Here is an 11,125-nt window from a genome sequence, read left to right on the forward strand (position 1 = left end):
TTTCATTTTCTTAATGGTTTTCTTCTTTTTTTCTTTCTGGATAAATCTTTCTGTCATGTTTTCATTGTCAATGGGGACATTGCTATATTCTCTTCCTTTTTTATAATGACTATGTATGGGATTCAGCTGAGATCAGTTTCAGTTGCTCATATTTAAGTGCAGGGAGCTTTTCTGGTTATGAGGAACAATGGGAAGAATAGATATTTTAGCTTCAAAGCTATAGAGTTTTCTGTATTTTTCTTTAATGAAAATATGGCTTCTGACTTCTAAGATCTGCATCCTCCACTATCCCACCCACTTTTATCAGGGCCTTCTCTGTCTTTTGCATTGATAATCTCTACCCAGCTCTATTTGGATTCCACTCTCATCAGTTTCTCCTCAGTTTGGCTTTGTCCTGGTAGGAAGTTTTTATTTGTTACTATCAAGATAGTTTAAGTGCTCAGACTACTTCAACATCTCCAGAAATTACTGAAGATCCTTTTGCATTCACCTGCAAATTGAGTCTGCATGACTTTCTCCCAGTTTTGGACTGATTCTCAGATTGTACTTACCATTTACTTCCTGTCAGTGATTTGTGGATTCTCTTATTCTCAAGAATATTATACCCCTCAGTATGCCTGGGTGGCTTAGTGGTTGATGTCTGCCTTTGGCTCAGGGTGTGATCCCGGAATCCCCAGATCAGGTCTCACATCAGGCTCCCCACAGGGAGCCTGATTCTCCCTCTCCCTATGTCTGTGCCTCTCTCTGTGTGTCTCTCACGAATAAATAAATAAAATATTTTTTAAAAAGATTTTACTCCTCATTGTCTTCCCTTGCTTCTTCCTGCATAGATACTGAATACATTTTGGTTGTATAGGCATTTATTCATCCCCAAATTCTAGTATTTTGGGGGATTGTAGAGTGATAACTTGTTTTAAAAAATAGTTTTATTGAGGTATGATTGAATACATATTTAGAATATATAATTTTTCAAAAGATTTTAAGTAATCTCTACACCCAAGTGGAGCTCCAACTTACAACCCCAAGATCAAGAGTCATATTCTCTACCAACTGAGCCAGCTAGGCACCCCTAGAATATATAATTTCATAAGTGGTGACATATAAACCTATGAAATCACTATGATCAAGATATTGAATAGATGCATCACATTCAAAGGTTTAGTTGTGCTGTTATTTCCCCCTCCTGCTCCTTCCTGCCTATCCTATCCTCAAGCAATCAATGACACATTTTTGTTGCCAATATAGATTAGTTTTTACTTGCTATTGTTTTATATAATGGAATCATACAGTATGTATCTTTTTTTTTCCTGGCTTATTTACTTAGCAAATTATTTTTAGAATCATCCATGTTGTTGTGTGATTCAATAGTTCACTCCTTTTTATTACTATTTCATTGTATGTATATACCACTATTTGTTTATTCATTCACCTTTTTTTTTTTACATTTTCTTATTTATTTATGATAGTCACATACAGAGAGAGAGAGAGAGAGAGAGAGGCAGAGACACAGGCAGAGGGAGAAGCAGGCTCCATGCACCGGGAGCCCGATGTGGGATTCGATCCTGGGTCTCCAGGATCAGGCCCTGGGCCAAAGGCAGGCGCCAAACCGCTGCGCCACCCAGGGATCCCTATTCATTCACCTTTTGATGGATGTTTGAATTATTTCCAGCTTTTAGCTATTACAAGCTAAGTTGCTATGAACACTGCTTATAGACATATATCTATTTTTCTCTTGGATCAATACGAAGGACTAGAATGGCTGAATCATGTCACAGGTGTATGGTTAGCTTTTTAAGAAAATGTCAAACTGTTTTCCAAAGTGGTTGTTACATTTTACTTTCTCACAGTGTATGAGAATTCAAGTTCTTCCGGAACATTCTTGCCGATGGTTTTTATAGTCAGTTTTAAAAATTTTAGCCAGTCTGATAGGCACGTAGTGATATTACATTAATTTCCATTTCCCTAATGATTACTATGTTGAGAATCTTTTCATGTGCTTATTTACAATCTACCACAATCTTTTCCCCAGTAAGAAAAACTGGATTGTTTCCTTCTTGTTATGTTTTGGGGGTTCCTTAGATATTTGTTAATCAGTTCCAGTCCTTTGTCAGATTTATGCTTTGCAAAGATTTTTCTGCCAGGCTGTGGCTTATTTTTTCATTCTTGTAACAGTAACTTTTGAAGAGCAGTTTTTAACTTTAATTTATATGATGAACAATTTATCAATATATAATTTAATGGATAGAGCTTTTGGTAGCATATCTAAGACATATTAAAAAATTTTTTTTACTTATTTACCTGACAGAGAGATAGATAGAGCCAGAGAGCACAAGCAGGGGGAGCTGCAGGCAGAGGGAGAGGGAGAAGCAGGCTCCCCACTGAGCAGGGAGCCCAATGTGGGGCTCAATCCCAGGACCCTGGGATCAGGACCTGAGTCAAAGGCCGACAGCTTAACCCACTGAGCCACCCAGGTGCCCGCATATCTAAGACATCTTTGCCTAAGCCGGGACACAAAGATTTCCCATGTTCTCTTCTAGTTTTATAGCATTCAGTTTTGCATTTAGTTCTATTCATCATTTTTAGTCAGTTTGTATATGGTGTGAGATATGGATTGAGCTAATTAAAAATACACATGTATTTTTGCATATGGATATCCATTTGTTCTAGCACTATTTGTTGAGAAAGGCTATCCTTTCTCCACTGAATTGCCTTTGTCAAAAATCAATTATATGAATATGTGTGTATTTATTTCTGGACTATTTGGGCCCCTTGATCTATTTTTCTATCTTTATGCCAATGCTACACGGTCTTGACTACTATTGCTTTACTGTAATTTTTGAAATCAGTGTGAGACCTCCAACTTTGCTATTTTTCAGAGTTGTTTTGGTTATCCTAGGACCTTTGCATTTCCATATAAATTTTAGAATCAGCTTTCCAATTTCTACAAAAAAGGCCTGCTAAGATTTTGCCCAGATCTACACATCAATCTGGAGAAGAATCCATATCTTAACAAAACTGAGACTTTTGCTCCCTGAAGAAAATATGTCTTTTTATTTATTTAGGCTTTTGTCTCAAAAGTATTTTGTAGTTTTCAGTGTATAAGGTCTTTTATGTATTTTGTCGAATTTCAAATTTTTAATTGGAAATGGTATCTTTTTTAAAAACTGCAATTTCTAGTAGTTTGTTGCTTGTATGTAAAAATGTAACTGATTTCTGGATATTGATCTATATCTTACAATGTTGCTAAACTCAGACATTAGTTCTAGTGGCTTTTTTATAGATTCGTTTGGATATTCTCCATAAACAACCACATAATCTGCAAATAAATACAGTTTTACTGCTTCCTGTTTAATCTGTATGCCTTTAATTTCTTTTTCTTGCCTGATTGCACTGATGAGAACTTCCAGTACAATCTTTTTTAAAAGGTGTTTTAGTATTTCTCTTTTTAGTTGTATTTCAAAATAAATTATCAAGGAATAATCACAGAATTAAAGGACCCAACAAAGTTTAGCTGTATCTAGTCCAGTTTCCTCTTTTTATGTATGTATGTATTTATTTTTTAGATTTTATTAATTTATTCACGAGAGACACACACAGAGAGAGAGGGAGAGGCAGAGGCACAGGCAGAGGGAGAAAGCAGGCTCCATGCAAGGAGCCCGATGTGGGACTCGATCCCGGGACTTCAGGATCACGCCCTGGGCCAAAGGCAGGCGCTCAACTGCTGAGCCACCTGGGTGTCCCTGTCTTTTTATGTATTTAAAAAATAAGATACTGATGGAATCCAGATCTCTGGCAGGGAGTTCTTTCTCCTACATAGTGGCAATACTCATAAGATCATGTATGATATATAAACTCTTCCTTAGGCACTTTTGCTTTTAGTATACACTATATTACTATTACATAAATGTCTATAGCACACATCTGCAATAAGAATTACCAAAACTGAAGTAATATAATTTATAAAACTGGAACATTTGGTTCTCCTCCACTACAATCTTGAATACAAGAGCCAAGAACAGAAATCCTTGCTTTGTTCCCAATATTAGGGGAAAACATTTAGTCTTTCATCATTAAGTATGATGTCAACTGTAGATTTTTTTTTTTTTTAGATTTTTTTTTGTCAGGTTGTGGAAATTCCTTCCTATGAATATATGGTTGAGAGCTTTTATTAGGTTTTCTATTTTATCCAGTGCTTTTTCTGTGACTGTTGAGATTAGAATGTGGGTCTTTTATTCTATTAATATACTGTACTACACTAACTAATTTTGGATGTTTCTTTTCTTTTTTGCATGTGGGTGTCCAATTGTTCCAGGACCATTTGTTGAATAGAATATGCTTTCTCCATGAAGTTACCTTTACTCCTTTGTTAAAGATCAATTGATTATATTGTGTTAGTCTATGTCTGAGTTCTCTGTTCCGTTCCATTGATTTATTTGTCTAGTCTTTCGCCAAATGCCAAACTATGGAGACTGTAGTAAGTCTTCAAATTAGATGTTGTCAGACCTCCAACTTTGTTCTTCTCTTTCAATATAGTGTTAGCTGTTCTAGGTCTTTTGTATTTCTATTTAGCTTCAAATCTTGTTAATGTCCATAAAATAACTTTATGTGATTTTGACTGGGATTACATTGAATCTATAGATCACATTGGGAGGAACTGATAACAATATTGAATTTTCCTATCCAAGAACATAGAATACCTCTTAAATCTTCTTTGATTTCTTTCATCAAAGTTTTGTAGTTTTCCTCATATATGTATTAGAATACATATTTATTCCTAAATATTTAATTTTTTGGTGCTAATATAAATTGTGTTGTGTTTTAAGGTCAAATTCCAATTATTTATTGTTGATGTATAGGATAGCAACTGACATTTGTATATTAGTCTTGCATCCTAAAACCTTACTCCAATTTCTTCTTAGTTCTAGGAGTTTGTTGATTCTTTGGAATTTCCTTCATAGACAATCATGTCATCTGCAGTTTTATTCCTTCCTTCCCCATATCTATATCTATTTCCTTTCCTTGTTCTTATTGCATTAGCAAGGACTTCTAGATGTTCTAGAAGTCACTCCTTCTACAATGTTGAACAGGAGTGGTGAAAGGGGGAAAACATGTTCCTCTTGGGAAAACATCTAGCTTTTCACAATTAAGTATGATGGTAGCTGTAGGTTTTTTGTAGACGTTCTTTATCAAGTTGAGGAAGTTTCCCTCAATTCCTAGTTTACTGAGAGTTTTTATCATGAATAGGTTTTGGATTTTGTCAAATGCTTTTTGTATATCTGTTGATAGGATCATATAATTTTTTTCTTTAGCATGTTGATGCAATGGATTACATTCATTGATTTACAAATGTCGAGCTAGCTTTGTATCCTGGAGTTAACCTCATTGATTATGTTCTGTAATTCTTTGTATACATTGTTGGATTTGATTTGCTAATATTTTGTTGAGTATTTTGTATCCATGTTTAGGAGGGATATTGGTTTGTAGTTTTCGTGATCGTGATCATGGTATCTCCCCTGCCAGGTAAGTATTGGTTTGTAGTTTTCCTTTCTTGTAATGTACTTATCTGGTTTTGGTATTAGGATAAAGCTTGCCCTGTACTTTTTAAAAGATTTTATTTATTTACAGACACACACAGGCAGAGGAAGAAACAGGCTCCATGAAGGGAGCCTGATGTGGGACTTGATCCCAGGACTCCAGGATCATGTCCTGAGCCAAAGGCAGAGGCTCAACCACTGAGCCACCCAGGCGTCCCATGCCCTTTATTTTCAAGAAGAGACTGTAGAGAATTGGTGTTTCTTCTTCAAATATATGTTAAAATTCACTGATGAACCCATCTGGGCCTAGTGCTATTTTGGAACAATATTAATTATTTTTTTTCAATATTAATTATTGATTCAATTTCTTTAATACATATAGGCCTATTCAGATATCTAGTTTTCCTTGTGAGGATTCTGATAGGTTGTGTCTTTCAAGTAACTGGTTCGTTTCAACTTTGGTTATCAAATTTGTGGGCATAGAGTTATCTATACGGTTCCTTTATTATCCTTTTAATGTCCATGGAGCCAATAGTGATGCACCTCTTTCATTTCTGATAAGAATAATTTGTGTCTTTTTTTTTGCTTGGTAAGATTGGCTAGAAGTTTACTGATTTTATTGATCTTTTGAAAGAAATAGCTTTTGGTTTTACTGATTTTTCTCTACTTCTATTTTTCCTATTTCATTGATTTCTGCTCTAATTTTTATTATTTATTTTCTCTGCTTACTTTGGATTTTTTTCTAGTTTCCTGAGGTGAAAGCTTATTGATTTTAGCTTTCTTCTTTTCTAATATATATTCAGTGTTGTAAGTTCCTAAGTACTGCTTTTCCTGCATCTCACAAATTTTGATAAGTTCTCATATTCATTTAATTAAAATATACATATATATTTTTACATGGGCTCCATGCCCAGCATGGAGGACATGAATTCACAACCCTGAGATCAAGACCTGAGCTGAGGTCAAGAGTCGGGTGCCTAACTGACTGAGCCCCTCATTTAGTTTAAAATATTTTAAAATTTTCTCTTGACCAGTGTTATTTAGAACTGTTGCTTCTCAAATATTTTCGGAGTTTTGGCTACATTCATTACTGGATTCTAGTTTAATTCCACTGTGGTCCGAGAGCATACATTGTGAGTTCAACTTTTAGAAATTTGTTAAGGTGTGTTTTATGTCCCAGAATGTGGCCTATCTTGGTAAATGTTCCATGTGAACTCAAGGGGAATGTATAGATCCAGTTGACTGAGGATACTAAATTATGTTAAATAATGTTATGTCACTAATTTTCTATGTGTCAGTTACTGAGAGTCTTCAATTGATAAAGTTGAAGACTCCAACTATAATAGTGCATGTGTCTTCTTGCAATTTCATAAAATTTTCCCTAATATACTTTTATGCTTTATTGTTAGGTGATACACTTTAAGGATGTCTTCTTGGGGAACGGACTCCTTTATCATCATGTAATGCCTTCTTTTTCCTCCTAATATTCCTTGCTCTCAAGCTGGCTCTGTCTGAAATTAAAATTAGTTTTCTAGCTTTTCTTTCAATTAATGTTAGCCTTGTATATCATTTTCCATTCCTTTACTTGTAATCCATCTGTGTTATTTAAAGTGAGTTCCTGGGGATCCCTGGGTGGCTCAGTGGTTTAGCGCCGCCTTCAGCGCAGGGCGTGATCCTGGAGTCCCAGGATCGAGTCCCACGATGGGCTCCCTGCATGGAGCCTGCTTCTCCCTCTGTCTGTCTCTGCCTCTCTCTGTGTCTCTCGTGAATAAATAAAATCTTTAAAAAAAAAGTGAGTTCCTTATAGACCACGTGTAGTTGAGTCTTTTTTATTTATTTTTTTTATTTTTTATTTATTTATTTATTTATTTATGATAGTCACAGAGAGAGAGAGAGACGCAGAGACACAGGCAGAGGGAGAAGCAGGCTCCATGCACCGGGAGCCCGACGTGGGATTCGATCCCGGGTCTCCAGGATCGCGCCCTGGGCCAAAGGCAGGCGCCAAACCGCTGCGCCACCCAGGGATCCCAGTTGAGTCTTTTTTAATCGTCTCTGGCAATTTGTCTTTTTAATTGGTGTTTAGGCTATTCATATTTAAAGTGATTATTGATGTTAGATTACTATCTAACATGTTTTTCATTTGTTGCCCTTCTTTGTTTCTATTTTTGGTTATTTTACTCTTTTCCTGCCTCTTATGGTTTTAATTGGGCATTTTCTGAGTATATTTTCTCTCCTTTATTAGCCTATCAGTTACACTTTCTTTTATAACCTTTTTAGTGGTTGCCCTAGATTTTGTTAAATACATTTGTAACTAATGCAACTCCACTTTTAAATAACACTGTACTTCTTCACAAGTAGTATGAGCCTTATAACAGAGTATTTCCAATTCTTCCCTTCCATCCTTGATAACATTACTGTCATTTATTTCATTTAGAAGATACAATAATCAAATACATTGTTGGTATAATTCTGAACAAACTATTACCTGTTAGACCAATTTAGAATAAAAAGTAAAATTTGTATTTTAATTGGGATCACATTGAATCCACAGATCATTTAAATCCTTACAATTTTGAGTCTTCTTATTCATGAACATGTTACCTATCTACATCTGGGTTTTCTTGTATTCTTCAGAAACGTAATAGTTCTCTCTATAAAGTTTTATCTTTCATTAGATCATATAATTGTTGACTCCTATTACATGTGTTGACTCCTTTTTTTTTTTTTTTTTAAATTTTTATTTATTTATGATAGTCACACACAGAGAGAGAGAGAGAGGGGCAGAGACACAGGCCGAGGGAGAAGCAGGCTCCATGCACCGGGAGCCCGACATGGGATTCGATCCCGGGTCTCCAGGATCGTGCCCTGGGCCAAAGGCAGGCGCCAAACCGCTGCGCCACCCAGGGATCCCCATGTGTTGACTCCTATTACATGAAGTATGCAGTTACATGAGGCAATATTACTTTTTTGCTTAAACTTTTTTTTCCCTTGCAACTAGAGTCCTGACTATGACAAGTAGAATGTCAGGGAATGATGGAGAGGTCAAGAGACACATCATTTTGAAAGGGAGCACTAGCATACCCTAAGTGAATTTGACAATGGGGCGATTTTGAAAAATTAAAAGCAGAAAAGTGACATATTATGCCCGTTTGTGTGCAGAGAGAAAGAAGTCATCCATAAGGAAAAGATTTGAAGAGCAAAGTGGGAGGAAATGAACTCGATCCCAGATAGAGCCGAGTACCCAGCTTTATCTGAGTGGCTAAGTGTAGTGTCCAAGAGCAGGACGAGTGCAGTGTGGGCCAGTGGCCAACAGCCAGGTACAGTGTAAGGTACAGTTAGCCAGGGGATCCATACTGCCTAAGTACAAATCCTGACTGAGCCCAATTGTGTAGCCATTTAATCTGTTTCCTTGTCTGATGATGATAAAAAATAAAAAGTGAGGATAATATTGATACCTAAGTCACTGGTTAGGATGAGGGTTAAATAAGTTAATATCCAATAAAGTACTTATAACATTACCTGACACACAAAGCACATAAAAATGAAGAAGCACTGTTCCCCTAGATAGATCTTCACAAGCATCTTCAAATTTCTGATTTATGTGAGTCTAGATAAATGTTCAGTTTTCTTAAAATTCCTATGTTCAGTATTTTCTCTTTTATATTAGATTATCCAGACACTTCCAAAATGCTTTCTCTTACATTCAGCAGCACACCAGGACTGCAGAGATGCCCCTCTTCTCAGGCCACGTCTGCGGGCCAGCTGGTCTAACATACACACACATTTACTCTGTCTCCTCTTTTGGGGGTGCCTTCTAAAACATCCCTAATTTGTTACAAAGTGAGCTGTAAAAAAAATTTATTAACAATGAAGAAAAATCAGAGCTAAGTATCAGATACTCCAAAGGAAATGAGATTTAAAATTCTAGAAAGCGGTTATTTTGGGAATGGAACTGGGACTGGGAAAGGGGACATACATAACATCTCTTTAAAAAAATCCGAAGCAAATATAACTACCGAGATGTGATAAATTTGGGTGGTGGTTATACTGTGTTTATTATTTTATTACCTACATTTTTCCATTTGTTTGAAACATTTGAAATCATGAAAAAATGTAAGTAGTGACTGATAGAGAACACATAACATGGATATGGTTAGAGTATAGTAATTACTGTGAAAATAAACAAGACTCATGGACCATTTCATTTTAAAAATCTCTTTAAAAATGACGGAGAACACACACACAAAGGACTGCTACAAAAAGGATTTTTAAAAACTGTGGACTGTGAAGATTTATATACAGAGTGAACAGTAATGAGAAAATTCAACAAGTAAACATTTCACTGAAATTGGTTGATATACATTTATGTTTTACACTTATTATTAACAGTTGGAATAAAAGAAGACTACTTTCCAAATTTTCAGAGTTTATTTGTAAGAAAAAATACAGAATGATTGTAATAGACAAAGCATCCACTTCCTATTTATCTTCTTTCTTAGTGGGGAAACACAATTGTCATGGCCTGTATTCATTAATCTTACAAGTGATGTTGACAAAAACTATAAAAATCTAAACCTCAGAGTGCATTAATGTTACCACGTGTGTATATGTACATTAGTATGAATTTTTTAAAAAAAGATTTTATTTATTTATTCATGAGACACACATAGAGAGAGGCAGAGACCCAGGCAGAGGGAGAAGCAGGCTCCATGCAGGGAGCCCTATGCAGGACTCAATCCTGGGCCTCTGGGATCATGCCCTGAGCCAAAGGCAGACGTTCAACCGCTGAGCCACCCAGGCGTCCCAATATAAATTAAGTGCAATCTATATCCACAGAATAGTCCCCCCTCCCACATTATCACTAGGCCTTCCTAACCCCTTGCCATCCTCATCATTAGTGCTGCGGAGCTCCGATGCCCTCAAGCCCTCTGCTCACCTATCCCTATGCTAGTGCAACTGACGTGCACTTGAAAACCCTAGATTCCAAGGGCGGGGTAGAGGAGGGTGAGCTGCTATCTGCCACTCGATCTCAACTCCAACGGAAGAGGGGACACTGCATGTCCTCCCGGTCTCCGTTCACTCCTTTATTTTTATCCCTGTTAGGCCTGCTTTGCATCCTCAGTAAGCAGCACAGGAGAGCAGCGAGGAGTCTGCACGTAGATGAAGAATCAGCCTAGGCACTTGCCTGCCCCCTGGTGGAGCGCAGGGAACACCGCAGGCCGCAGCAGGGGGCCCCGTGCTGGGCGGGGCACAATTCACAGCCAGGAGGAGGAGATGGAGAAGCAGTGATTCTGTGCACCACAGCAGGCGGCGGCTGCTGCAGGCCCTGCCTCCCACCTCTCAGCAGTTCCAGGTCTGATGAGGATCTTCAGGTCAACGGCGCTCGGGGTCAGTGGGCCCACAGGAGCAATGGTGGAGGGTGGGGAGCAGGATGGCCCACAAGTCAACGTCTTGACTGGGCCACATGGATTTTTTTAATTGTAAAAATAACATTATAGAAATGTTTATAATAGTAAAAAAAAAAAAATCATAGAAACTTACTACCGCAACAGTGTTTCCCTGGACTTTTCCTTCACTGACTTGAAACGACC

This window comes from Canis lupus, chromosome 30 (genome assembly GCF_011100685.1).
Source record: "Canis lupus familiaris isolate Mischka breed German Shepherd chromosome 30, alternate assembly UU_Cfam_GSD_1.0, whole genome shotgun sequence".
NCBI lineage: Eukaryota > Metazoa > Chordata > Mammalia > Carnivora > Canidae > Canis > Canis lupus.